The 27,679-nt window shown below is 33.2% G+C and overlaps 1 protein-coding gene across 1 annotated transcript in view; it reads left to right on the forward strand.

The window, feature by feature from the left end:
- LOC143199141 (ATP-dependent DNA helicase Pif1-like) overlaps nucleotides 1–25,060 on the forward strand; it is a 346,278-nt gene extending 321,218 nt beyond the window's left edge. Inside the window, exon 2 of the mRNA XM_076408925.1 lies at nucleotides 25,050–25,060. The gene's annotated coding sequence lies outside the window, so the exon portion shown is untranslated. The remainder of the gene's footprint in view (nucleotides 1–25,049) is intronic.
- The last annotated feature ends 2,619 nt before the right edge of the window (nucleotides 25,061–27,679 follow it).

Genomic DNA, 27,679 nt, shown 5'->3' on the forward strand with positions numbered 1-27,679 from the left:
AATCAAGCAAGAGAGCTCAATATCCCAGGCAATAAAATCAAAATATTCTTCTGTATGTTTATAAGACTTTGTTACTTTCTCATAAATCTCCCTAGCATCTTCTGACAAATATGCTCAACGAATAGAACTAAACTCCTTTATACTCATATGACTGCTATAGCTTCGACGTTCTGAGCAAAAGGCTTTTTAGTACTAACTATAGACAGTATGTATCAAAACTTCTTATATATCACCTTTTCGAGGACTTTCTTTTAAACAAGAACACTGTGACTGTTATTCTAAAAGGTAAAAGGTATTACAAATGTTGGTAAGATATTTTACAATTAAAAATAATATTGAACTGAAGTACGGTGATTTGTGTAAAAAATAATATATAAACGTTATAAGCATGTAAAAGATAGATAATTGGATTTGCACCTGATAGAAGCATTGTTGTACCTCTTCGTGAAGAAAGGGTGATTCTGAAATCTCTACTAAAATTCCTGTGACACACACGATAACGTTGATAAACTTATATTATTGTTAATACAGATAAATTAGTATTATTTACTTGATCAACACATTTCTGGAAAAGAGCCGGATTATTCTTTAGAAAACGATGTCTCATTTCTGTTATAGTTTTACATCCAGGGACACTAAATGTTTTATTGTCAAGATGCATTCTAATCAATTTTTATATCTATATCTAATATTTAGTAACAATTAATGTAACAGAGAAAACATAATATATTTAAAACAAATTGAACATACTTTAAACAATAAATAAAGAACTAACTAAAAAGTAAAAATAATCAAACTTACATTATTAACACACAAAAAAAACGTTTTAAAATAAAATATCTACAAAATAATAGTTGAAATAATTAAATAAAAATAAATTAAAAAAATTATTTAGCCTATCTATTAAGTATCTTATATACTACTATATACACACAATTTAGCTTAACCTACCTACTTAAACCTATAGAATTTGCAATATTGTATTAACTACTACCAACTGATCAATATGAAGTCGGTGCCGAACTTAAACAGTTATATTAAATTATATTTGTTTTGTTCGTAATTTGACTTTGTGTATATGACTCTAAATTATATTATTATTTATGAAGTTGGTTAGTTGGTATTTTTTTTAAATATTTTACATTTCCCTTTTGTGAGTTATTGTTAGATTAGTTGGACAGTAAGTTTTTGATATTTACTCAATAAATTACGCTGTTATTTTATTAAGTATTACAATGGGTAGGCCAAGTAAAGCTGCGTCCCACATGAGGAAAAATAGGAATAAAGAAACAATTATTGAAAATTAGGAACACTTCAGGCCTCTGGGTCTGTTACCTAGCCTAGGTCATTTGACAAATGTTCAAACCAAACTAGAACAACAACAGAAATCCGTTACCGCCTCTAACCACCACACCATAGAAGCTTTTTTTACGATATGGTTAGCGCTTGAAAAGAAAACTGAACGGCTTTTATAAGGAACGACTTTGGTGAGAAAACCGTTACTAAAAACTTCTGAAAAACCTCTGAAAGATATACCGGTTCGATCCCTGCTTTCATCATCAGCCTATATATATAAATTCAAAGTATGCAATCTCCATAATATTTAAGTAAATATTATTTAACTCCTAACCATTGAGGAGTTGAGGAAGGCATTCCATTACATCAGCTCAGCAATGGCATTATACACAAATATCTGATATTTAATGTAAAAAAAATGTGTAAAAACAGTGTACGTGCTTTTGAAATTTGAGGGTTTCCCTCGATTTCCCCGGATTCCACCATCAGATCCTGACCTGATTTCAATGGGACCACCTCGGAAATGCACTCTTTCCGATAAAAAAATAATTTTGAAAATCGGTCCACAATTGACGGATAAATCGGTGAACATACATAAAAAATTTACAGTCGAACATAGAACCTTCTCCTTATTTGAAGTTGGTTAAAAATCATTTGAAATAACAAACTCAAAAATGATTGCGTTTTCACAATTAGATCGAACCAATCGCATGCTTTTGTGATGGCGATCTCTACGCTACCTTTGATTGAATCGGGCAAAACCTTTACCCATGGTCGAATTTCTATCAAACAGCCTCTCCGAGTGGCTTCAATACGTTGATTGCAAATGTACCCAAATGCGATAAAATACATAGTAACACCATTTGTTGTAAATTCTTTAAAATTAATAAGATTTTAGATGAGAAGAATTAAGAGCCTAATAATTAGGAAAACTTGTAACAACAACCAAAAAGTACTACATGGTTATAAATGCTGATGATCACATTTCATTCCTGCTCATAATATAAAAACATTTTTTTATAAATATATATATTTCGTAGCCCGTGCTTTCACTGAGGCATCCAGTTTTCACCGATCATCAGTATCAATCAAACAGAGCCTAATAATTAGGAAAACTTGTAACAACAACCAAGAAGTACTACATATAGTACTATATAGTTATAAATTCCGGTGATCACATTTCTGGTCATAATATAGCCCGTGCTTTCACTGAGGCATCCAGTTTTTACCGATAATCAATATTAATCAAACACCCTTTCAAAGTGGCTTGTTGATTACAAATATACCCAATGCGATATAATACATAGTAACACCATTTGTTGTATATCCTATAAAATTAATTTATAGGCCTAATAATTAGGAAAACTCGTAACAACAATCAAAAAGTATTCTATATTCTATATAGTACTATATAGTTATAAATTCTGGTGATCACAATTCATTCCTGGTCATAATATAAAAACAGATTTTCATAAATATATACATTTCATAGCTCGAGCTTTCACTGAGGCATCCAGTCTGCATCGATCATCAATATCAATCAATCAGCGGACAAACCAGACACCGAATAATCGTCCATTGTTTCCGTTTGGTCTGGTTTCGCCACCGTCCACCACAAGACGCCTCTCCCATGGCCTGAACATGGGCATAATGAACATGTTATGTCCGCACAATGGGCCGTAACGGGTGGATTATGTAAAGTTTAGGCCGCGAAATCGCCGGTCATTATGCGCCACAGAGACAATTCGCAGTTTGATTTATATTTGGCCGGGTCGGGTACGTTCAGCATTCCTGGGGCTAGGTTCCAGACTGCCCTGAATGGTACCGGTCAGGCTCATGCATATGGAGATGAGAAAGCGAGTGTTGAGGAGCAGCTGATGGAGTGTGGATAATGGGTTCAGACGGTTTATGGGGAACAAACAAAATGGGATTTTACTGCTGTTTTTGTTGTTTTCTTAGTAATACCATAAAAAGTGATACTTTTTTCACGCAATATTTGCTATATGGTTTTTCCGAGCTTTCTAGAGTGATTATTATCAATTTGTTTTCATAACATGTAACAATTTTATGAGAAGACTTAATTTAAAGATTCTCGAAGGAAAATAATTTATGAAATAAGTCTTAAAACCATAATTAGTTTCGAACAAGCCTAGAAATAAGTCCAGCACCTAACGGTCATGTAGTAACATCAAATAACATTCTTTCTGATAACATCTCTATTAGATATGCTTTACAATCTTAATTATAAATTAATTTATTACTACGTTTCATTTGTACTTGGATTAATTCACAAGCAAGACCAGTGCGAAATACATCAATATGTATTCCTCAATTATAAAATTATAATAACTCATAGCTATAGTTTACACTAAAGGTATACACTTTATAATATAAGTTCGTATGATTTGGTTCACTTCAATCTTCTAATATCCTGCGCTTTGTCCAGTAGTTGTATTACTTCCACGTTAATTTAGTAATCTTCTTTCGTATTTTGAGGCGTGATCTTGGATAACTTCCAAAATCCATTTGATTACCAGATCATCGTGCAGTTCTTTGTTGGTTACGTAGCGATATACATTGATAATTAATCGAAGAATTTTGTTCTGGCAGCATTGGATGACTAGTTGTTTTGAATTTTTAGTGCAACCCAATATCGGCATTCCAGAGGTCCAAATTAGCTTTGTGATTCTCTGATATATCAATATTAAATAACAATGTTTAACTAAAAGACCAGTCCAGGAATAAAGTATAATGAAAACGTAGAATGTTTAAAGAGTCTACTATACTAGCACTTAAAAAAAGCGGACACAATGTTAAAGAAAAAAATTGGAAAAATGTATTAGAAACAAAAATACGAGTAGCAATTTTAGTGACCAAGAAAATATTATAGTGACGATAAGTACCAAAAATGTAATAATCAGATAAAAAACAACACAGCACAACAAAAAACTATTTTATGAATTTTTACTTTACTGAATATAACAAATTATACAAATTTCAGCTCGACAAAAATAAATAAAAAAAAAAGTTGGTTCTAGATTGTATGGCACACACCATATATTTTCATACTTAAAAATTATTTCTAAATATTCTTAACATAACTATCATAAGTAAATCGTCGGGTCTGAAAAGTACCATGTCTCAACTTTACGAAAACGCATTTTATCAGCCAGTTCGTTATGTTTTCGCTGTAAATTAATTTAGAGAAATTTAGTTTTCTTCTTCAACATGTCAATTTGGTATTACTTGACTTAGTCAGAATTATCTACAATATTTTGCATCCAAACCAAAACCAACCAAACTTATAATTTTTGATATGGTAAAATATCTTGGTATGGAATGATCAGAATATCAGACGAAAGATTTAGGTATAGAATAATTTCTTTTTTATTCCTTAGCATACTATAAAGCAAAAAAATCTATAAAAGCTTGTACTAAATGATAGCAAAAACAGCAAAAGTTCTATGTTTTCCTTTTTCAGAACCCATAACATTCACATTTTATTTTTCATAACAAAATATTTTTAAATAAAATAATTATAGCCATTAATTGTACCGAAAATTGATATTTATTGGATGAGATTTCTAGCATTTTGTTACAAATACATCTTCAACATTCATTTCAGCATTTCTAGTTAAACAGTTATTATGGAATATATATTAACAAACATACGAAGTAAACACATAAATAAAGAGCTTACGACATATAATATACACAGAATTCAATTTTGGGTATGTTATAATTGTCACAATTAATTTTGTAGCAGAAGGTTCACTAACAGATGTATATTTGTTAAAAACTCTATATTTGTTCTTCAAACATTTCAGTTCAATTAATGATAAAAACGATTAAGGAAACAACAAAAGTATAAAATCAATATAGAACCGTGAAATGTAAGTAGGACGTTGCAAGCAGAAATAATGGGATCAATAGAAAGATGTCCAATATAGTGGACATAACAGCACAGCAGGAGATAAGATGAAGAGGAATATAGAAAGAAAATATTGGGTTTATAATATCATACTCAATAAAGAAAATTGTCATAGTATAGAACAAGACGGACATAGACAATGGAGTTGATGATTGTATGTGTACCCGTAAAAGTTCGTAATAACAAATAAGAAGAGAAAAGTTTCATGTGAGCTTAAGTAAACTGAAAGCCAGTTAGAGATCGATACACTGAAATAATCTAGGAACCTAGAAATCGGATACTTTCTCATTGGGTTTGGTTCATTTTCTGATTCATTAATTTCAATTTCTGAAAACGTCGATTTATATATAACGGGGACAGACATAAAGTGTATATATAAAATAATCAACTAATAAATAAATAAAACTAATAACACAAACAGGGTGGGTAAAAGCATAAATAGTGTATACACAATTTAAAAATGAACACAAATACAGGACTATAAAATCAACCATAACGAAGTACTAATGGTTATTTGGTCAGTAAAACTAAACTTAGCATAGGCTAGTTTCTATGAAGAAATTGATTTTTCGTAGAAATCCGAGGATTCTGTCTGTATTTTCTCATGTTTCTGATTTCACATTTTTGAAATTTTGCAGCCCATACCTAGTTCTAGTCTGTGTGAGCCGTGGATAGCCGTTCAATATATGATAGACTGAAATAGGGGCATGGTGACAAAACTCACAGTGAACAGGCGGGCTCGAAGTGATCAAGTGACCGTGCGAGAAACGACAGTGGCCCAATCTCAATCGATTCAAAGCTACGGAATGATGAGGAAAAGAAGGAACGCTAAGAGAGGAGAAAAAATCAGGTTTAACCTTAAAGAACCTTTTGTGGTTGGCCTCCTGGACCCAACGACGTTGTACCTCGTTATTTGTGAAAATAGAAACGAATGGGGTATGGTCAGTATGGACCCAAACATCCGCGATGGGGAGGGGAGAGGGGGCTGCTGATTCAGTCGCACTTTGGAGTGCTTGTGGCCAGGGTAAGAGTGTAGAAGTTCACAGAACTTGGGCCGAATAAGGTAAGGACAATGTTTTCTTTTATAAAATTGACATAAAGATATGCTTATGAAGGGGATAGCGAAGGCACAAGCAAGAAAATCGGGGTAGTGGACAAGGAGGGGATGTAACAAGGCAATTCCAGCCCTGGAAAGTAGATCAGCAATTATGTGAGAGGTACGAGTGGAGTAATAAGACGGTTCAGGACGGGTGAATGACTCCCAGTGGGGGTCAGAGAGAGTGTAAAAATATCTTGTTAAAAATTAATTTAAGTTTACTTAAACGCAAGTTAAATCGTACCTGTAGCGTTCAAAAAGATGCAATTTGCAAATGAATACGTAAGGATCAACAATCCTATTTCTGCTTCGGCATATCAGATCGAAAGTCATCTTTTCGCCCGAACAAGTCGGTAAATATTCGGTTTTTTTTCGGTGCCGAATACAGGTTTATCCGTGTTTTAGTGTCGCTTTCCCGTAATACGTTAAAAGATAACCGGGATCCGAGTTGGAGGTTTTATACCGGACCCAACGTCCGATAATTTTATGCTATTTGTTGCAGGCGAGGTACTAAATTATGCACGAGAAAAATTACGATGAACTCGACGTGGATTAGATAAAGAGACCGTTGGATAATGCATGAACTGATAAACGACACGGTAATGGTCCTTATGCAGGCTCGCGTTGTTTGTCAAGTTCGTAGACATGATGTCGCTGGATAAATAAAATCGCGAACAAGGGAATGAAATTTTCTTTTATGTTGATAACATAATTTCAGGTTATTTCGAGTTCCGATAAAGGAATGTGCATTCTTTTTGGCGATTTATATAAGTTACAAAATTTAAAAGGGTGTAGAGAACCAAAACTATTAATTTACTTAAAAAAATTCTTTTATTTAACGGAAAGAAGGACAGATTAGTTGAATGGCGATACAAAGCGGCATTAAGGGTTTTTATTTATTAAAAAACATCAACTCGTATCATTTGTTCATTATTTAGGTAGTTTAAGCATATGACGCTTGTATATGGCTGCGATAATCAGGTCTCTAATCAGCATTACATAACACCTCTCTCCTAAATAAACGGTCAGAGATTTGTATGGTCGTTATTCCATCTCTTCAGCTTATAGATGTTGTACAAATGGTTTTGAAGTATGGATTGTACCTTCGTCCCTCAGTTTGTCCTTGAAGATATTCAACATAACACTGTTTTTTACCAAATGTCCGTGGTGTCCCTATGTGGAATAGATCTAAAAGTTTTGATGATTCCAGATTCCAATAGCATACGACCATGAAACTAAGCTACTACAATACTCTGTTGATAGCCTTTCAGCCTGATCTGGAAGCTACTTGGTATAGTTTATAGATTTGAGCACTTTAAACACAATTTTTGTTACCTTACAGCTTCAACAGCGATAGTTTTTGAACTATATATAACTACTATATCAAGGAACGCTTCGAGTAACTGCTGAACAATTACCAGTCAACCTGTCTACTTTTCTTGATGCCTAATTTGATTCTGGTTAATTTAATGAATTCAAAACAGAACAGCCTTTTGATCTTTGAGAAACCCATCGACTGCATTGGTTATAAAATAGAAAATGATTTTAAACACAGAAAAATTTGCTTTAAAAACTGTTTTTACTTAACGGAAAGAAAAGGCGACTGGTTGGACGGAACTACAAAACGAAACTGACGATAAAATGGGAAAAAAATCATCCCTACCGCTATTTTGAGATATCTCACTCATAACAGTATTCAAAACACATGGCCACTCAAATCACAGTGATAGTCAGTACAGTACTAGTCGTATAATACAACATATATTATCGAATATATATATATATATATATATATATATATATATATATTTAGGAGCACAATTATATCCTATGCTAAAGATAACTTACTGAGGAAGCCAAAAATGTACAGTAATATTTCATATACGAAAAAATGTTAATATTGAAAAGGTTACAACAGAGTCTATATTTAAAATATCCGCCCATAAAAAATCACTTCAGTTGCTTACAAATCTAGAACGAAAGTTAAACTACGAAGTGATATACCATCCAGCATATCCTCCAAAGTTGGCCCTTTCGCTTATTTTCTATTTCCAAACCTGAAGAAATAACTGATTTGAGTCGATTGAAGTCGAATGAGTTATGACTGAAAAACGCCTATTTGGAGGGCCTTGAACAAAACTATTATTTGGAATGAATACAAAATTGGAAAAACTGTGGATTAAATGTTACTTAAAAGAGATTATGATAGAACTGCGTTGTGGAGAAAAAAGAAATCAATCAAACAGTCATTTCATACAATACTTAATTAATTATTGGTCTAGGTAAAACCAATAATAAATGTTCCTATTATTTCAAATAACATTGATGATTAATTAACTCTGATAAAATAACTAAATTACAGTTTTATTAAAGACACACTATCCTTCATTTGATTATTGTTATCCTGCTATATCGAAGCATAAATTGTCTAAAAAGAAATAGAAAGTTATGAAGCTAACGAGTGGTGAAGTTAAAAGGGAAATGGTAATTACTAAACAATATTTGTTTCTTTTTTTGTAGGTAATTTAACATTTTATGGTGGTTTGTGCATTTTTCATCGGTTTACGGAAAGCGGTTGTATTGTAATTTACAACCACGCTTTCGAGGTACTTAAATTTAAATGCAATCAGTAGCAAGTCGAACTTTTTCAGGCTTTTATGTAACGCGAACTGTACATTATTTTACGACTGAAAGATTCTTCTCGGCATCTCGTTTGTGTTCACAAGAAGTTCACGGCGTTTATCTCTTTAAAATATAATATTCTTTAACGACTACATGATTTATCTGATTATCATGTGAATGGGATAGTCTTTGTGAGTTTTTTATATAAACATATCTTCTGATATTTTAAATATAATAAGAAAATGTTTTTCAGTGATATTTGCAGTGTATGGTCTCATTAGGCTTTGGTTTAGTTAAGTTTTATCTGTATTTATCGCCGTTCGAGTCTGTGTGATTCACTGTATTTCCTTCAGATCTTAGTACCCTTTTGTTTGGATTTATTTAGACACTAAAGATCGTTTATCTATCTCTTCTCACTATCGCTTAGAAAGGGAATCTTGCCAAATGGGTCTGTTGACTTTTATTGTCTGGTTGAATTGAGTCTGAAGTATGTTTCGAATGATATCGGGACTGTAGCCGGTGGTGAAGAACGCTGTGTTGTCTGCATAAAATGCTGTGTTTGATTGCTTGGGGAGTGGGATGTACAGATTCGGCCATGTACAGATTGAATAGATCCGAGACTAATGGGGAGCCTTGTTCATTGAAAACCTTGAACCTTGAAGACCTATATTCCGAGTTTGAGTGAGTTAGGGGTATTAGGTCATCGGGTAAACCTAGTTTTTTGGCTTTGAAAATTAGGCCGTTATGCTAGACTTGCTCAAAAACTTTGGATATATCTAAAAAGATGGCTCCAGTCTTGCAACTGACCGCGTGGCTGCGATGCGGGCTGCTTGCTGAAGCTTGAGCCTTAGGCCCGGGAACCAAATTGTTCGCACAATTTCCAAGTGTGGTTTGCGTCAATGAAACTATTGAGAGCGTGCAATAACGCATTTTTAGCAAGTTTAGAGAGTGAAAAAATCAGATTGATGGGCTTGTAGATGGATGAGTTCGACTTGGCTTTTTTCCTTGGAATTATTGCGATGGTGCGTGTGTTTCCAATTTCTGGGTAAATGCTCTAACCTTAGTATTGAGTTTATGAGATGGTGAGATTTTTCAGATGGTTTGTTGTAATAGCATTTGGGATGACGGTAAGTTTTTTTTCTTCAAGAGGGAACTATACCAGTGATGACGAATTTTGGTCACTGATATCAAAATCACCACAAGTTTATTAATATATTTATTTTAAATATATAATTTAAATATTGATAAAATACACAAGAAAATAATATTATATTTATCTTTTTAATACATTATTTTTTAAACTTTATAACATACTATATAGGTGTCGTATAAGAGTAAGAAGCAGTAAACAATGGTACGGAAGAATGGATTTTGACTGGTATTCTATAGGTTTTTGTTTGAACCCAGCGTTTCTCGCGAAGAATCGAACATGTCTCCCTGTTCGGAATGTTAGCGTAACAATTTTTTTCCTCGTAAAAAGTTAGCTTCGCCTTAACTCAACAGTGACTATAATAAACCTTGTTAGGGTCGTTATTAATGTACCTGATGGTGGTACGGTCTTTGAAGATTTTTCGCATTTTTTAGATGCTATTGTTTACGCTATTCGGCTTTGTTCTGAGCCGTCGCTGTCTCAAAATATATTTGCTCCGCGGGATAACTTTGAATTATTTTACTTTTGTTTTCTAGCTTTTTCTTGTCGTTTTTCACTTACCTCCTTCCTGCGGATAAAGGTTTTGTTCTCGGCTGCGATTGACGACATACACGGTACAGCTGACAGAGCTGAAAATTTATCGATTGTTTCTTTCAAAGTATTCGTTATTTTTTTAAAGATTTAGTCTCTTTATAATAAATATTGAATGCAATGAAGAATGCATTATAAAAATATATAGACTATAATACATTTGATGAATGTTATCAAACATTTACATAAAAAATAGGTAGACATTAATATTATTACAGTTACTATAGTCTATCCAAAGAACCAGTGAACTCACAATATCTCAATTGACGTCATAATGGTGCAATATTATCTCGTTTAATGTTGACATTTTACGGGTTTTAGTTTATTTTAGTTTTGATATATAACAACTTTCTAAAATAAATTAAATAATGAAACAAAAATGTTACAAAATATATGTACTTTAACATTACAACACATCTGATGCACATATTATCGAAGGACTTAAACTACAACTAATTAAAAAGCCAGAGCAGTTTGTAAGTTATTTTATTATATATACAATTATATTAAGAGTTTTTCTAAACCACCTATCATAGGTGGTTTAGCTCCCTGAGGCTTAAACCGTTTTATTAATAATAATAATGCACTTTATATTCATATTTAGTTTTTGTTTCCTTCGTTGCTGTGTATTCTTATCAAATCATTGTTATATCACTGTATTTCTCCTAAGTATTTTTTGTTACTATCTGTGTACATTTTTCTTGATAAAATTAGATTTAATCGCTTCGTTCTTTCTAATGCATTTGTCATATCTGTAAAACAGTTAGTATTCATTCTTTTCACGAACATTTTAACTAAATGCTCATATATATTTTGAACAATTACGCGAATATCTATAGACATATATCCTTCACACTCTACAATACGATTTTCTATAGTTATGCTATTTTAATTATATACTCACTTTTCGATATATTTCCACTCTCACTACCACTGTCTTGGTCTTATCGGCATTGAATTATAATTAAATGATTGAATGCTGCTAAGAATTAATTCAGTCACTATTCATGTCAATAACTCGGGTATTAATTTCCAGTCTGACACTAGTTCATAATTCCACCATTGTCTTCTTCTGTGTGTCAGATGGAGTTCATCCAAACCGAAAGGTATTATTGTGGAGAGTGTATTTCTTTCCACATATCCAAACTGTTCTTACCTGTATATCCTTCTAGTCCTGCATATATTCTGTAGTAACATCCCACATAACAATTTGATTGAATATGCAGTGGTAGATGGGAAAACGTCATGTCTGTACAACTGTGATAACTTAAAAAATTATAATGTTTCTCTTTAATTTAAGGTGTTTAAATTATAGTGTCCATACTAATATTCGGTGCAGTTGTAACACAATAAAAATATTTCCAATAAAAATCCCAGCAGCTGAATATTTAATAGTAATAATACTTACCTCTCTAACGCATTTTACTGGTAATAACGGGCACCCATTACTTCGTTTAAAATTAGATTTAGACAGCATTGTATATATTTTTAACTGAAATAAAATGAGGAAAATATTATTTGGTATTAAAATGAATTTACAAACTGCATTAGGCATTATACATCTTGATGACGTAAGTTCACTGCTACTTTGGATATATTATATGTTCGAACCGTCATCAGATATAATTAACTAAATACTCGATTCAATATAATTATTTTTTAGAGGAGGAATTAATTCTAATTCGTCCGAAATGGCAATTTCTCCAACTTCTGTTGGAGAAATTCAGACTTGGATAACTGTAGAAAATCGTATTGTAGAGGGCTAAAGATTTATGAAAGAAAGAAAACTCAGCTACAAGAATTAAAAAAAAGATAAATATGATCTCTAATGCAAACAAAATACATTACTTGGATATACAATTACTAATTAAGTGGACTATGCCTCCAGGAGATACCATAGGTGGTTTAGAAAGAGTTCAATGCAAATGGAATAAAATAACTCTAACTTATAATCTATTGTGGCTATAAAATTAACTGTGGTTGAAGTCCTTCGATGATATATGGTTTAGATGTACTGTAATGCCAATATAAATGATATTTCATAAAATGTTCGTTTCATTGCTTTATTTATATTAGAATTTTGTTATAACAGGTCAATTGAAAAGTCCCCGGCCTACCATAGTAAGACAATTTTTTTGGCAAAATAATTTTATTTATTCAACATAATTTCTTTCAAGGGTGATACACTGTTTCAAAATAGGCCTCAGTATCGTCGATCGCCTCTTCATTCGACTAAAATTTCTTCCCAGCGAGCATTCTATAGAGATCTAGGAACAGGAAATACTCGCTGAGGGCCAGATCTAGAGAATACGGTGGATGAGGAAGCAATTCGAAGGCCAATTCATGGATTTTTGCCATCGTTTTCACTGACTTGTGACACGGTGGATTGTTTTGGTGAAGCAGCTCTTTTTTTTCAAGGTAGTCAATGAAAATTATTCCATGCGCATCCCAAAATATAGACGCCATAACCTTGCCAGCTGACTGTTGCGTTTTCCCACGCTTTGGAGCGAGTTCATCGTGTGCGGTCCACTCGAATGACTGTCGATTTGACTTCGTAGTGAAATGATGGAGCCATGTTTCATCCATTGTCACATATCGCAAATACTCGGGTTTATTACGTTTGATCATCTTCAAAAACACTGCTGCGAATCATCATCCTTGTTTTTGGTCACAAGTGAGCTCGCGCGGCACCCACTTTGCACAGAGCTTTCTCATACGCAAATATTCGTGAATGATATAATGTACACGTTCAGTTGATATCTTTAGAGTGTTTGCTATTTCATACAATTTTAATTTACGTTCATTTAAAATCACTTTAAGGATTTTTTTAATGTTTTCGTCAGTAAAAACCTCTTTTGGGCGTCCACTGCGTTCACCGTTACTCATTTCACCACATCTAAACTTAGCATACCAATCCTTGATGACTGATTTTCCTGGGCAGTGTCTGGAAACTCGGCATCAAGCCAAGTTTTTTCTTCAACTGTATTTTTTCCTTTCAAAAGCAATATTTTATCAACACGCGAAATTCCTTTTTATCTATTTTTTTCACAATAACAAAAGTTGCTTCTCTCAAAATGCAATAATTCACAAACTAATGATCCGACAGCTGTCAAATTTATACACGCATCTTTTGAGGGTTAGGGCTAACTAAAAAACTTATGGATTTAATTCTAGTAGCGCTATCTATGTGCCAGGACGCGGACTTTTCAATTGACCTGTTATATGGAAGCTAATATTAACTAAAATGTGAACATTCAATAAGGGAACATTGCACTGTTTTGACGTCAACGTGACTTCGAAACTTATTAAATAATCCTTGTTGTATGTCATGGTTCTCCAGAATTGGAATCTTGTTAGAGCAACTCGTTTTATGGATAACCAGAAATCTATCGTGCGTTTTATCGGGTAACCTCTCATTAACCGACACTAAAATATGAGCGAGCCGACGGAATTCGTCCCCGTTCCCATTATCGGACGTTAATTTGATTAAAATTAAACGCCAACCGGTGGATAATTAATACGGGGCCGGCTACCGAACGTATCGGCGCGGAGGAAAAAAGGAACTGGAAAAATTGCACCAATAAAAATTAAGATAAAAACCAGATACGCGCGGTAATTATCTCGAAACTTAATGTTGTCATCGTTGGCTCGACGATATAGCGCATTATCTGGCAGTTAATAAAAAGGTTCTAATTTAATAGGTGGCTGGTGGGGAGGGATGGACACAAGAGGGAGGGGACAACCAGTCATTTGCATAGATATAAGGATATAAAATATATCCACGATGCTAAATAATTAGCGGTGGGTGTAGAGAAGAGGTTGAAGACGAGCCTGATGGTTTTAATATGTTTGCAGATTTTTTAGTTTTTTTTAAATCAGTGGCGTCCTTTTTAATCTATATTAAATTACATGTCTTAATTGAATGTATTAGTTAATAGCTCAGATTCATATTTAATTCATAACAAAACGTTGAGGAAAAGTGATTTCGATATTTATCATGTTTTTTAAAAGTGTAGCTGTTCATATAATTTACAAATATTAATCACATACGAAGGATTTAAAATAACAAAAGGCAAGAATAACAACTGGCGGTTGTTGAACATTGAATACGAAATGACACTCGGGGTTAAAATCTATTCTAACGTAAACCAAATTCCTATCTCTAGAAGTCTTCCTCGAGACACCATTCAATCTTAATATAAACATACCCCTTTGTTCCCTCGAATACACCTCCCTCCTAAAGAAGCAACCAAAAGGATGTAGGTGATGGTTGCCCCGTCTAGGCAACTTGCAGAAATACTAAAATTATTTGTCAATATCACTTGTACTTCCATCTGCCCATTTGTGTTGGAATCAGAATAGCACAATTTTTACCCAGTTTATGGTAACAGGTCAATGAAAAGTCCCCGGCCTACCATAGAAAAACAAATATTTTGGCAAAATTAGTTTTTTTATTCAACATAATTTCTTTCAATGGTGATACACTGATTATAGCGACCCTCCAACTTTTTGATACCATTTTTGTAGTACAATTTGTCCTTTGCTTCAAAATAGGCCTCAGTTTCGGTGATCACCTCTTCATTCGAGGAAAATTTCTTCCCAGCGAGCATTCTTTTGAGATCTGAAAACAGGAAGTAGTCGCTGAGGGCCAGATCTGGAGAATACGGTGGATGGATGGATTTTTTTCATTATTTTCACTGACTTGTGATACGGCGTGATACAATACTTTCTTTTTCTTCAAATGAGGCCGCTTTTTGGCGATTTCGTCATTCAGACGGTCCAATAACGCTATTTGATAGGTGCTGTTGATGGTCCTTCCTTTCTCAAGGTAGTCAATAAAATTTATTCCATGCGCATCCCAAAATACAGACGCTATAACCTTGCCAGCCGACTGTTGCGTTTTCATACGCTTTGGAGCGGGTTTATCGTGTGAGTGAAATGATGGAGCCATGTTTCATCCATTGTCACATATCAATGCAAAAACTCGGGTTTATTACGCTTGATCATCTTCAAACATTGCTCCGAATCATCAACTCACCGTTGTTTTTGGTCAAAAGCGAGCTCGCGCGGCACCCACTTTGCACAAAGCTTTCTCACACCCAAATATTCGTGAATGATGTGATATATACGTTCAGTTGACACCTTTAGAGTGTCTGCTATTTCATTCAATTTCAATTTACGGTCATTCAAAACCATTTCGTGAATTTTTTAATATTCTCGTCGGTAACAACTTCTTTTGGCCGTCCACTGCGTTCACCATCTTCAGCGCTCATTTCACCACGTCTAAACTTAGCTTACCAATCCTTGATGGTTGATTTTCCTTGGTCAGTATCCGGAAATCCGACATCAAGCCAAGTTTTTGCTTCAACTGTATTTTTTCCTTTTAAAAACCAATATTTTATCAACATGCGATGTTCCTTTTTATCAATTTTTTCACAATAACAAAAGTTGCTTCACTCAAAATGATATAATTCACAAACTAATGATCCGATAGCTGTCAAATTTATAGGCGCATCTTTTAACGGTTAGTGCTAACTGAAAAACATACGGATTTAATTCTAGTAGCGCCATCTATGTGTCAGGCCGGAGATTTACACCCTGAATTGCGATGCTTGTGCTGGGAATCTACTGACTAGGAGTATTTTTCAAAGCATGGATGTAGAAGCATGATACTAGTTGAAATAGTTTTTGGCTAAGTGTCTTTTGGCAACTTCAATACACTTTCTATAACCTTACAGCTTCAGCTGTGATACTTTTGTCCGAGCTCCACTTAAATATATCAAAGAATGTTTTGAGTAAGGGCAGAAGGATTCCTAATGTAACGTCAAACTGCCTTCTTTGCTTGATAATTAGTTTTATTCCGGTGAATTGAATGAACTCAAAAGTTAAATAAATAGTGACAAGCTAAACCAATATTAATATAATAAATTAAAATAGTGACATATACACAAAATTAAATTACGATCAAAACAAATCAAATTTTTTAGTGAATAGTTAGTAGTAGTTAAAATAATATTGTAAACAGATAGATAGGTTTAGGTAGGTATTAAGCTAAATAGTGTGTATATAGTAGAATATAAAATACGTGTAGTCGATAGATTAAATAAAGTTTTTGTTTATTTATATTTAGTTGTTACAACGATAATTCTTTATCTATTGTATTTGAAAACGTTTTGTTTTTGTGTTAAAAATCTAAGTTTGATTATTTTTTACGTTTTACTGAGTTCCTTATTTATTATTTTGAAGTCATTGTTCAATTTTCTGGCGATTATTGACACATAATATTTTCCCATAGGTATATTTTATTTTATGTTTGTTTTAATGATAAATTAATGTTTTAATTATATTTAACCTGCCCTACTGCTATATTAAAACCGAAATTACCATTTAGCTAAGCGTCGAGTCATATTGATAGTCATGACTTCTCCAAAGAACAAAGCTGCTTCGTCGAATTTATTATTATTCAGTAGTTCAGTTTAACCAAAATAACAGTGTACTTAAATAGATGATCCGGAGAGACCAACTAAGGAAAATCGTCAAACAATCGAACAACGAAAAATATGGTTCCCGCCGAGTCCAGATTCAAACCAGATTACCATTGAATGCGTGAAGAACGTCGTCGGTTGACTAACGAAATCGTACATTCAATAATCTCAGCCGAATAAAGGGATCTAATCCACAATTTTCGACGACTGTCGAATATTTTAACAGCTTAAATTTACTGGCCCGTTAATTCCGATGCTGTTTCACGCTGATCGCGCCTTTTAAAGATATCGGAAGACGATTTAGGGTTACGAAACGGCGTTTCGTTTATATAATTATGCACGAAATAATACCCCGAGATTATCTGTACGGCATCTGATTTTGGTTGGAAGTTAATGAGAGAATTATATTTCTTAATTTTAGACCGGTTACGATTCGCTAAAAGAGAGGATATATAACAAAAAAATGTTGAATGAAATAGTTTTTCATCGATAAAAATCCTATATAGCGGTACTACATGAATATTATAATTTTAATCTGATTATATAACATTTTTATAGAAGTAACTCATTTTTTCATAACAGGTGAAAAATCCCGGCCTAATACATAGATGGCGCTACTAGAGTTAAATCCTTTTTTAAGTTAAGCCCTAACCCTTAAAAGATGCGTGTATAAATTTGACAGCTATCAGGATCGTTAGTTTGTGAATTATAACATTTTGAGTGAAGCAACTTTTTTAGTTGTGAAAAAAAAATTATAAAAAGGAATTTCGCGTGTTGATAAAATATTGTCTTTTGAAGAGAAAAATACAGTTGACGCAAAAACTTGGCTTGATGCCGAGTTTCCGGACACTGTCCCAGGAAAATCAACCAACCAAAAATTGGTATGAGCACCAAGGACGAACGCAGTGGACGCCCAAAAGAGGTTGTTACCGACGAAAATATTTAAAAAATCGAAAAAATTATTTTAAATGACCGTAAATTGAAATTGAACGAAATAGCAGACCCTCTAAAGATATCAACTGAACGTGTATCATATCATTCACGAATATTTGGGTATGAGAAAGCTCTTTGCAAAATGGGTGCCGCGCGAGCTCACTTTTGACCTAAAACAACGACGGGTTGATGATGAGCAGTGTTTGAAGATGATCAAGCGTATTAAAAGCGAGTTTTTGTGTCGATATGTGACAATGAATGAAACATGGTTCTATCATTTCACTCCGAAGTCCAATCGACAGTGATCCGAGTTGACTGCACACAATGAGCCCGCTCTAAAGCGTGGGAAAACGCAACAGTTGGTTGCCAAGGTTATGATGTCTGTATTTTGGGATGCACTTGGAATAATTTTCATTGGCTGACTTGAAAAAGGAAGGACCATCTACAGCGACTATTACATAGCGTTACTGGATAGTTTGGCCGTATTTGAAGAAAAAGAAAATGCTGCTTCACCAAGACAATGCACCATGTCACAAGTCAGTGAAAACGATGGCAAAAATACCTTAATTGGGCTTCGAATTGCTTCCTCATCCATCGTATCCTCCATATCTGGCCCCAGCGACTATATCTAATTTTGCCAAAAAAATGTGTTTTACTATGGTAGGCAGGGGAGTTTTCAATTCACCTGTTGTACCTGTTGTATGCAAGGTAGTAAGACAATGTATTAATTTTATCTTATTTTATAAGAGTTCAGAGGAGATATAAAGGATAGATTAGATGTATAATGTAGGATACTTTATGAACAGGAAATTGATTTTAATATTGCTTTTAAAGAAAAGCAGGCTATTTTAAAAATCAGCTTTATTTATTCATTATAAAATTATTATATGTCTTCTAATTTTCAAACATCTGTAACACAATAAGTATACTGCTAAACTTTAATACTTTGGATAATCCAAGAACTTCCGTTAATATATTGAACTTTTAGTATGCTTGAAAATTATGATGAAGATTTGCTTCTTGTCCAAAATCTGCAATCTGTATTATTAGTGGTCAAATTTATGATTTTCGAACCGCTTCCACAGTACCTGGATAAGACGACGAAATATCGGTGCCACTTGAAAATCGTCCAACGACGGCGTCTCGCTCTCTTTTCTCTTTTCTCTACCACTTGTAACAGTACCACTTCCATAGCGCTTCCATACCTCCCTTACCTAACCTAATATCCTGTCCATCACATATCGAAATCGAAATAAACAAAGTTTTTATTTAACCAGTGTTTTCAGTTCCTGTGAGGATTCCTACAATTTCCGTACAAAATAGCAGTGAGGGTTCGAACAAACAATCGCACAGACAGCCACATTTTCCGACGGACGAGACAATCATTCCTACACATTTAATAAGGTTTAATTTTATTTTATAACTCAGCTTCTTCTTCGTCGTCCATTACCTTTGTTTGTCTAAAAACAGTTGATGCCTTACTTTGGCTTAAACTAGCGATTCCATATATTAAACAAATTACGTTACTTAAAATAGTCGTATAATTAAGATGTGACTTAAAACGCACTGATGTACTTAAGAGAAAATACAGCTTCTGCGATCGAATAAAAAGCAGCTCGTAAAAAGTTCATACAGAAAATACGAGAACCAAGCGTCCTCTCAAGTTCTCAAAACCCATCGACACGTCCGACTTTTTTCCCGGACAGTCGTGGATTAACCTTTCGCCGCATTTTCCTGCAATTAAAATTGCTCAGGTTGATGTACGTCAAGTCGTCCGGGAATGTCACCACATAATCGAAACGTTTAGCCTCACCGGTTCGCGCAGAACGTCGTCTATTTTAATGTCGCTAATAATTCCGGCTCTTTATTAGGTGAAACGTCACGTAATGGTGAGTACAGACTTGAACTGTTCGGAGTCTGCGCGGACAATGAGCGAATATTCGGCATGGATTTGACGAATATATCTCAGAATACGCTAAACTGTAGGGAATGATGGAATTGGCGGTGGTCAAGACAACAAATAACGTAGAATACTCAGATTTCTTAAAAAATATTAAATTAAATGTTTTTGTTGCATTAACAAGTTAATAACAATAATAATTAAATGTATATGTCATTCTTAGTATTGTAGCATACAATGGTCTTAAAATATGGAGGAACAAAAGTAAGTACGGTATGTAAGGTTAAGTTTTATTTGTTAAAATATCCAAACAGCATTAATTTTATTTATAATGAGAATATTAACCGCCAGCCTTGTAATAAAACATTTTAGAGATCAAATAGATTGTCCATCAAAAATAGTAGCAAAAACTGATAAAAAGTAACAATTTTATTTTTCTTCTATAGATGAAGTTGCTAGTACTCGTCGAGGCAAAGCTGATGAAAGTTAAATTAGAAAATAGAAAAAATTATATAGGATATTGCAGGATACAAGAGTAGTGGAGAACGATACTTTTGAAAAGATCAAATTTACCAGTAGGCGTTGACCTGAATCAAATGAAGCATTAATCATCAATGACATCCTAACGATTTAATGACTACTACTCTCAAGGTGGAAACAAACAAGGAAAAAAGAATATTTTTTTATAAAAGAGCATAGGTAAATAAATTATTGGTTAGTAAAAATAATGATATGTATTAACTGGTGACTTCTTTCAGGTGAAAAGTACGATGGTGTGCAAGATGAAGATTTTGTTTTGAGATGAATTACATATACAAATACGGTTTCTAGACTTTTTGTAAATAAAAGTAGATTAATAATATTAAAAAATATTAAGTCTTTATGTTAATATGGTTTATGAACTTATGGTGCATGGACTTGATATAAACATATCAATCATATATATAATATCATATCAATTTAAAGATTTTTAATAACATTTTCTAATAGAACATGAGTTTTTATTTTCAAATGGTTTCCAATGTTTATTTACTCGGTAAACAAAATTACAAAGCTAAATGATTAAGATGTGCATTTTAATTAGCATTTAATTTAAAATATTTCATACAAAAATAATGCTAATTTTCATATTACTATATTTACTAGTTATTAAATGAGTTCCCAGTATTTCCTTTACTATTATAACATGTTTGATTATTGCTTTTTAATTTCATAGGGTTAAATGTGTCTGTCGAGAGTAAAATTTTAAACACCAGTTACAAAATAAGGTATATGCGCTTGCGTAGTTGGCTACGAGAGCACTTCTTCACTCTGACTCTTAATTCAAATAAATGAAAATGCGCATGTGCTAAACTGAAATTACATTCAGTTTACAGTATCCTATATATCTCCCTTCGCTGTATTTTCTGGTGACCGAAATCAACTCTTGGCGTGTTCGGTTCCTCTCGGATAGTTTCGGTCTCCAAAAATCATTTAATGGTTTTCGTCGTTTGGCTCGGAGGCGCGTATTCTTTTGTTTATAGCCATATTTTTCACAATGGCACGCCAAAACAAAATGACTTGCGAATGATTTTTCGACGGTACATGTAGTATTATTTTCTTAAAAAGCAATAACGTTTTTAAAATATTTAAAATATTATAAAAGTTATGATAAGGAAGAAAATACAAATAATATTGAAATTCAACTGAAGATTATTGTAAGAATAAGTCACAAATCTCTTATGTTCATGCAATATTAGTGTTCTATTTATAAATTCCTGAAGAGATTTGAAACATTTACATTTCTGTAATTATTACGAAATAATCCAAAATTGTCAGAATATAGAATCAAACCCAAGAGAAAATACTGTATATGTGGAAATTTCACTATGTTGTAGACAAAATAAGACCATAAATTAAATATATTATCTTTATTTGATCGCACAAAATATATAAATGGACTCATCAGGCAATTCATCCTTCAAGAATAGAAACAATAATTATATTAACAGGTACGAATTTGTATTTTAATATTACTACTGTAGCGACCTTGAGGCATGTCGAATTTTACATCGTGGAATGACGGTCTACAAATTACCCAGAAATATAATCCCAGATGTTGAACACGGGCGGGGTGCCAGCAGCGCCAACTAGAACCCGATAACGAATAGCTGGCAACCCCGAGACGTTTATCTGGGATGTTATTGAAGGGTATTTCAATTCACTCAGTGCTCACCCATCGTTTGGTTTAGACGTGCCACCATCGACTACCCAAGCCTCGTCTCCAGGTAACACCGCTGCCATCCGTTTTATCTATTTTGTATTTTCCACATTTTTATATTACTTCAATAAATAACGGTCACATAATGTAAACACCACTATTTCATTTCGTTTTACCTCCATTCACCGAGCCATATCACCTACCATAAACTATGAATTTACCGCATGGTGTATGATTATATTCTGGAAATTTAATTACTGGTTCGGTGATAAAATATTTGTTAACTGTGGTTAAATTATTTCATATACAACTGCTAAGTAGTATCAAAAAATAAAAGATGACCACTACAAGATGATTTGGATGGAAAAGCCACAGTCCTTATAAGAAGAAATTATGCTAGTGTCTTTTCAAGTTATAAAACAAAAATAAACTTCTTAACAAGCACATTTGAGAGATATCTTGGAAAAAATGAAGAAAGATCACGGCCGTGATACAATAACTGCTGTCTAAGGAATAAAATAGATACTTAATGAGTTTTGTTCTATATTCTAGGACTAATATATGTCTTTTTGGTGGTTATTTTTACATGTTGAAGTGTTTGTTACATTTTAAAATATTTGTATTGTTCTACTAATTAAATAAATTAGTAGTAATATGATATTATAGTATTTTTTTCACCTTCTTCAATTACTATTTCTAGTATTTGCACAACTTTCTTATATGCTGATAAAAATAATATATTTAAAACCAATGTTCCAGCAACCCTTGGCGAACTTAATTTTTGATGGTATTGTTAGTTAATATTTGTATGTTGGTAATAATTATTTTATATGAGATAATTATAAAACATCTTTGCTCTCACCAGTTGTGAAATAGTTTTTCCATGTTATTTGACAAATTTTGTACTACGGATGGTTTAATAAATATAGTTCCTTTCATTTCAATGCAAAATAAGAAAAACATAAGTCATATTTTTAAGATATTATTTTATTTTCATGATACACTTCTGATAATTGTCATTTGCAAAATGGAAATACAAGTAAAATATTATTTCATTTTCATAACAAGGTACTCACTAGTAAAATATAAATATTTTAATTTATCATGTTGTTTTATAAGGTTTTTATATAATTATAGTAATAATTAAATTACAAAAAAAGTTGTTTTCTCAAAATCAAGATATGTCATTCATAGCCCCGCCAATTTTTCCCACTCTCGCTTAAATTGATTCTGTTCACTCTGTTCGTCACTAAGCGCTGAAAGTCATGCGGCAAATACCGGAACTAAGCAAAGTGCATGCACACTACGACTTTGATCCAATTCTGAAGCCTGGTTGGTTTTCAAATTCGCCTCGAATGCCCAGGTCTGTACCCACCATAACGTCGCTAATAACTCTTGCTTTTTATTAGCTGAAACGCCACATAATATGAAAGCAAAACGCTGTCCGTTTAGTTAATTGATGCATAACAGTCTCTTTGTTAGCGGGCGTTTTTAAAAATGCGTTTTTAATTAAACAGACGATATTCGAGTAGCTGTGGGTTCTAGCGAAGTAATTTCGTAGCGTTTCCTTTATGTTTCATTAGCTCGGAAGACGTTTTACTATTTAATTATCTTCTTTAATAAGCAACAACATCGCTTCCTATTCGAAGGTTAAGAACGAGCCAGGGAATCCTTCAAAGTTAGATCTATTTTTCTAAGACGCATTTAATTTTGTTTTAATTGCAGTCTCGTTATGTCGGTGAAATTAAGTGTTTAACAACTGTAATTTGGTTGATAAGTTGATGTAATATAGATTCGTTTCCATGATTGTATTTTAAAATGCATTGAGTAATTATGGCTAATTTCAATTCCTTATTCAATTGTTTATTCTTGAATAATGACAACCTATTAAGTGATTAAAAGGGAATTTTCTACATAACATTAATATATGTGTATCAAGTGGTCAAAATGTATGACGTCTCACGTCGCAATGTTGCCGCATCAGATTTAACTTCTTATTTATTTTGACTCTGAATTTATTTTAACAATACAGTGCAAGTACCTAAACTAGAGTTAATTAAACAGTCACAATTGTTTATAGGAAAGGGTTGTTTTGGTATATTTATTTTGAATTCTTTTCCACACCATTTACCTTACTATGGTAGGCCGGGGACTTTTCAATTTACGAGGTAGAGTTCTTGGCGCGTTTTTTTGTGTAGTGGTATCCTCCAGAGGCCTAAACTAATTAGCCACTTAATTAACAATGTTATATCCAAGTAATATGTTTTATTTTCATTGGAGAGCATATCTACCTTTATTTGTTTAGTTCTTGTTTCTTTCGTTGCTGTGTTTTTATTTCACATTTCTTGTCAAGTCTTTTTGATATCAGCTTATTTCTCATTATTTTCTTCTATTACTTCATCCTTGGTATGTATCTGTGAACATTTTTCTTATTAAATTCTATGGATTTCCTATATACCTTCTAATTTAATCACTACAGTGTATTTATTATGTCATATATAAAATTATTTTAATTATTTATAAAATTATTAAAATTAGTTAGTATACTATCTCCTCTCATACATTCCAAACAAATGCTCAAAACAGGTCAATTGAAAAGTCCCCGGCCTATCATAGCAAAGCATATTTTTTTGGCAAAATTAGTTTTGTTTATTCAATATAATTCTCTTCAATATACACTGATTATAGCGACCCTCCAACTTTTCGATGAATTTTTATAGTACGATTTGTCCTTTGCTTCAAAATAGGCCTCAGTTTCGGCGATCACCTCTTCATTCGACGAAAATTTCTTCCCAGCGAGCATTCTTTTGAGATCTGAGAACAGGAAATAGTCGCTGGGGGCCAGATTTGAAGAAGACGGTGGACGAGGAAGCAATTCGGAGCCCAATTCATGAATTTTTGACACGGTGCATTGTCTTGGTGAAGCAGCACTTATTTCTTCTTCAAATCCGGCCGCTTTTCGGCGATTTCGTCCTTTATGTAATATTCGCTATTGATGGTTGGAGCGGGTTCATCGTGTGCAATCCACTCGGATCACTGTAGATTCGGCTTCTGAGTGAAATAATGGAGACATGTTTTATACATTGTCACATATTGACGCAAAACTCGTGGTTTATTACACTTGATCATCTTCAAACACTGCTCCGAATCATCAACTCGTCGTTGTTGTTGATCAAAAGTGAGCTCGCGCGGCACCCAGTTTGCACAGAGCTTTCTCATACCCAAATATTCGTGATTGATATGATGTACACGTTCAGTTGATATCTTTAGACTGTTTGCTATTTCATTTAATTTCAATTTAAGCTCATTCAAAATCATTTTGTGGATTTTTTAAATGTTTTCGTCGGTAACAACCTCTTTTGGGCGTCTACTGCGTTCACCGTCTTCGGTGCTCATTTACCTCATAAACTTAGCATACTAATCTTTGATGGTTGTTTTCTCCCTACCTTGAGAAAGGTAAAAACATTTTCTAAGTTGGAGAAAAACAATAATAACGGAAATAGTGATGTGAAAGCATATTCTTAGAGAAAATGTGCCTGCTCAAATGGAGATAACTTGAGAGGCTGATAAGATATCGATTCAGTCTACGAGGAAATAATGTGTGACGACCCAGTGTCCAATCAGTAATATATAATACATATATATATATATATATATATATATATATATATATATATATATTTCATATTACATATTAGTAAGGAATTTTCTTTTATGTGCCATAATTTGTCATTTTACAGCAAGACCCAAATTATCACACTTGCTTGCTCATATTACTATTTACTATAAGAATCTGGGTGACTGTTTGATACACATATCTAGTAACCGCTTAACTACTTCTTTACCTGAAACACACTTTTGAAAATACACAATAAGAATTTTCTACACTAGATAAATTATAGGTATTGAATATTTGAAGTACTAAAGCATGGGAAAAGAATAATTCTTGATGGATTGTAAGGAAATAAGTCATACCTATGGAAAAATTTAGTATTCTTTCTTATTTTTAATAAATAAAAATAATACCCTATTAATATAACAGAGAAGACAGAACAATAATGCAGCCAACAGTAGGTGGATACTGTTGCGATAGTTGATTTAATGTATTTGTGATTGTTTAATATTCATGATTATCCTAAGCAAGAGTGAAAAATCCGACAAGGAAAATGATCCCATTCACGCCAGTAACTAGGCTGGGTAAAACCCGATGTCTTCTGGGATGATTTCTAAGTTGATCACTCGCCAGTTGGTAGGCTTAATGCCAAGAACCGTGGTTCGGGGCCCATATATATATATAATAAATATAATAAATTTAAATATATTTACATGATATTATTAAACGTACATACTAAAATTCATTAACGTAGAATCAATTTTCCTATCCTTTGTAACAAATATCTGTTGAAAAAGTGTTAATAAGACGCTGTAAAATATTTAATTAATACATAAACCGTATAGAAATAGGTATGAAGCAGAGATATGGTAGTTTAAGTCAGGTAGAAATCATAAGACAGGTTTTTAAAACGCCTTTGTGTGTTAACCATCGTACATCGCCAGTCGTAACGAAGCAAATAACGAATTAAATGATTTCCGAGAGTTTTTAATCTATTGCTTGGGAACGGTCCACGACAATTAACTTAAACAAACAAGAATAGGCCACGCTTAGATGGAATGTACATTTATCTGCACCCTCATTATTTATCTGATTTAACCCCGTCCGATTATAATCTCCATCGCCCATTAAATGGAAAATAATACCTTATGTTTCTTCTTTAAATAAAAAGTATTTTGTCATACCATCTCAGCAAGACGCATTGTAACATGACACCTAATGTATGTAAGCAATATTATAAGACGCTTTTTAACTAACTTTGGCAATTCTGTTACTTCGGGGGAACCACGGGGCAAGCTATGTAAGAGAAGAAGTATTTCTGTTTCAGACTGAAATTAAAATAACTGAAATTTAATTCTGAAAAATCGGTACAATGTATTTTATTCAAAGTTTTGTCCACCGGTAGCCTCTATTTTTTCCCATTTTTCAGGCAATTTATGAATTCCATCTTGAAAGAACGGTGTATCTTTTGAGGCTATTCGCGAATCGACCCATCGTTTGATATCTTCATAAAAAACGAAAAGTTGATCAGACAGGCCACGACTAGTATGTCGGAACAAGTAGTAATTAGAAGGAGCACGCTGTGGATAATACACCGGGTTGGGTAAGTATGTTTTCAACGGTTTTGCAAAATGCAGTGGAGCAATGTCATACTTAAGAATATTAATGTTGTGACTTTGTTCGTATTCCGTCATTTTTCTGCACATTACTCAGTTCAGACACATTAATTGGTGTCGATAGTAATTCTGATTAATAGTTCCATCTATTAGGGTCTTCAAATAATCGTATTCTGCTTTCCTGGTTGTCCAGAATGTTCTTTGTCCTCGGTATCAAATTCACCACTTTTAAAACGTCGAAGCCAA

Source organism: Rhynchophorus ferrugineus, unplaced genomic scaffold, assembly GCF_030347505.1.
Source record: "Rhynchophorus ferrugineus isolate W39M unplaced genomic scaffold, kcgeb_rfMv2 rfM6, whole genome shotgun sequence".
Classification (NCBI taxonomy): domain Eukaryota; kingdom Metazoa; phylum Arthropoda; class Insecta; order Coleoptera; family Curculionidae; genus Rhynchophorus; species Rhynchophorus ferrugineus.